The following is a 4,066-nucleotide window of genomic DNA, read 5'->3' on the forward strand; positions in this document are numbered from 1 at the left end:
AAAAAATAAACACAAGGTTTCTTAGGCAAACAAGCCCGGTCTGGTTAGCATATGCTCTGCATAGAAACAACTGTCATTCTTTTATTTACTATGGATTGGGATGCTTCCATAGCATGCGCTATGCAGAAACCTTGCTAGCTAAGAAAAGGAAAGGCTAAGGAATGTGGCCATCGAAGAACACATTTTCAACAAGCTGAGCAAACATGGCTCTGACGTCAGTAAGGGAGTGTATACATGGGTAACAAAGAAGATGTGAACACATGGGGATTTTTGTGGTACCTGGGTGATTGCCCAGAGCACTAAATCCTGGAGCTGAGAATCCCTTTGAAGAGTCTTCACAACGCCTGTGACTTTCAAAGATGTCACCATAACTCAAAACCCCTCCAAATGTCACTTTACCTTGTTCTTCTGCCTCCCCATTGTGCTGGTTGTCCCTATTGAGACTGCAGCACAGCCCAACCATTGCAGGGATGGGAGGAGAAGTGGGCTTCTACAGCTGCACACATCTGGATCACCTGCTGCTCACCCAGCAGGATCCAACTTCCCAAGTCATTGGTGTCCATATGACATTTCAGGGGGTGGCCTCCTTTTTGAGATAACTGAATGTTTCAGAGTGAGGGCTTTTACTATTGACTGAAATGTTCTGTAGTGTTCAAAGTTTTCTGTCAACTCCATTGCTTCTTTTCAGGGCATGGGATCTTCCATACTGCTCATATGAGTAACAGATTCTTCTATTGGAAGATGAGAACATTTTAAAGTGGATAATACATAACTTAGAGTGTTAGGAGAACTGAAAATATCTTTTGTGTTCTCCTGATGCTTAAGAAACTTAGACAAAGGGCAACGTTGGTTCTGTCTCCAATTCAACCTTTCCTTTGTGAGTTTTCTACAGAGTTTCTTGGAATACAGAGAGAAATTCAATATGTGTGTGGTGACTGTCCTGCCCTATTCCTTTCTCTTGTTTTTAATCATTAAACACAAGTATATAATGACAATGCACATCTGTTTCTAGTCTGGGGAGATGATCACCAAGGATAAGGGTGATTGAGAGCTACATTAGGTGAAGCAATTACAAAGAAACATTAAAAAGTGGAAGTGTACCATTTCCACATTTTTCCCCTCCTAATACAGCCAGCTTTTGGGAATGAAGGATGTGAGGTTTAGTGGTGGGGTTGGGGGTGGTAGCATCAGTAATGCATTAAAGTTAAGCAAAGGCACACTTTGCAATAACCCAGCTATAAAGACTGCCTGCAGGAAGAGGTGTCTATGAGTGATGGCAAACCTATTGGCATGTGATGGCTGTCTGCCCCTGCAACTCTGTATAAATGATTGACTGTGTTTTGTCTTTAGAAACACTCTGGTATTTTAATTGCAATTTAGCATTACATTCTTCTGTGTGGGATTCTAGGTATCTAGGAGACTCCAGGTATATTAAATCACCAGACTTATTTCAAAAGAGTAGCTTAAGCACCAGGAGAAACTTGCATATTAAGGTCTGAACTAACGGACATGCAATTTTTTAGTTCGAAGAATAAACATATGTTGAGAATTGTACAAGTTGAAGTTCTTCAAGCAAGGCTAAATTGACCTTTCATATGTTGAGTGTGCATATTTAGAAGTCTGGGGATTTACAATCAGCAAGAGGACTATAATGTTCTTGTTCTTGTGATTTGGTGTGTGTAAATTTGTAGTGCAAGTGTTTCATTTCTCTAGACATTTGCATTTAATTTGCTGCTTAATGTGAAAAGAGAAAAAAATTAAAGGCAAGGAAATGGTGCTATAGAATGTAAGTAGTACATTTGGACTAGCATACGAAGGTTTTCAGTTGCATGGAGTAAGAGGGCTGATACATCAGCCAAATGTACACATACCCTCTTCAGAGCATTTCCAGAGTTTCCAAAGACTCAAACAACCCCCCCAGCTATGTTTTGTAAAATAATATCTTGATGTATTTCTTGTTTTATTATTTAGAAATATAGTCAATCACTTTCCAAGACAATAATGATGATTCTTTTTGAAATTATCTAAAAGATATGATTTTCCTCTTGTAGTATTAATATACCTAGCTTTTCTTCATCCCTTTCATAGATTTTTTTCTTTTAAACAATTTATCATATGCCTATCATATGTTTTTGTTCCCCCATCCTTCAGTTCATGTTAAAATCCCATCACCTCAATATGATGGTATGAATAGGTAGAGTATTAGGGAATGAAGTCCCCATAGATGGGGGGCTTAGGAATAGGGCTATGCCCTGTGATGGTCCCTCAGGAGAGCTCCCATGTCCCTTTCCCACCAAACACACTGTGGCATTCTGCAGTTCGAAGAATGTCCTCACCAGAGCCCCACCATGCTGGCACCCTGAACTCAGACTCTCACTGTCCAGAACATTGAGAAATTAATTCCCATTGTTCACAAGGCTATGATGCTTTGTTGTAGGAACAAATGCCAATTAAAACACTTGCCATTTTTAGGAGTTTAAAAAGAAAGAAAGAATGCATATCATGAAAAGAAGTGGGAATTATGTTACAGTGACAGGGTCAGAGTGATTTAAAGACTATAGGAAAATTTGGAAAGTCTTACTCATTAGAGGTTTGACTCCCTAAGAAAAAGTTCAGTTGTTAGGGCCACCTTCTTGGAGATCACCTGATATCCCCCCCCCCCACTAAAAAAATAAAAAAATAAAAAAACCAGAAATCATGGCACTTGAAGCAACATCTCTGGCTTAAAGGACCACATGAAATGGGTACTTGGGATGAATCCCACCAGGCAGTGAGAACTTGTAGGTTGTCCCTGGGCCTCCTCTGGTCTCCACTAATCCCTGTAGGGGTCCCCTGAACATGCTCTGCACATGACAGTCTGTCATGCAGTGAGGATAAAACTAGGGAGGAAAAGGAAGAAAGGGACACATCTTGTTTTTCTGCTTACAGAACCCAACTCTTTGGTCTTCAAAGGTCTTAGCCTCATGAAGCTGTGGGCTGTTGTTTTTCATTTATTTCCCCAAAAGAATGTGGAAGGGGGAGAGTACAAATACCCCCTACTTCAGCATTGTTTGATTTTGAAAAATTTAATAAAAACATCTACTCACAGATGGTTGGAACAATTATGATCTTCACAAAAGCCTTTGCAGATGACACCCAATGTTAAGAAAATAATCCTTTCAATTAGTGTGTGGCCAGTGCACCTGTGAGCTGGAGTCATCCCAGGGAACATATCTCGGAGCAGCAATGAGAACAATCGGGGATTCATCTACTCTGCCTTTTTCTACTGCCACGTCCACACAGATGTTAATCTGAAGGGTCACACACTGAAAGAGCTGCCTGCCTATAATTCCAGGAGCACAAAGCACAGGAGTTCAGATCAAAACCACAATTAACTCCCAACTTTCTGGCATTGCTGTTACCTCTCCTAGTTTTCTGGACAACTTTGCTTCCTTGCTGTTGTTCCTAAGGAGCAGTAAGAAAGCAAGCTCTGTGTTGGATTGTTTGAGGACTCTACTTGCTGCTGTGTTTCCAGGGCTGTATTTTTGCTATTAACAGTTTCTTTCTTTTCTTTAATGATAGAATATACTATAGTATATAATTATCCAATGTTTTCCAGGACTCCTCATTTTTATCTGTGGAAGGGCTTTGGCTTGAATATGTCCCTTCTCAAACTAATGTTAAATTCAATTAATCTTGTAACAGCCTGAAAAGGTAGGACTTTGAAACATGATATCAGACTCCACGGGTTCTGCCTTCATTGCTGAGATTTATTCCATTATAAAGTAGGATTCCAGCCCTATTCTGCCTCTGTGGCCTCCTATCTTCTCTCTTTGTAGATGAAGCACACCCAACTCCACTGGACCCAGGACTCCGTTTATCATCTTGAAGTCAGAGATGTAAAAAACTGCTGGTGTCTTCACGTTTGACATCTCAGCTTCCAAAACTGTCAGCCAATACCTTTTTGCTCATTGAAAAATCATTCAGGGTATGGTATGCTGTTATGGTAATACAGCCTAGACTAAGGTGGGAAGTAAACATGGAGTTTCATTTTGTATGTCATATTCCACTTCTGTGTAATACACTT

The sequence above is a fragment of the Grammomys surdaster genome, unplaced genomic scaffold (assembly GCF_004785775.1).
Source record: "Grammomys surdaster isolate TR1022 unplaced genomic scaffold, NIH_TR_1.0 126113, whole genome shotgun sequence".
Lineage (NCBI taxonomy): Eukaryota > Metazoa > Chordata > Mammalia > Rodentia > Muridae > Grammomys > Grammomys surdaster.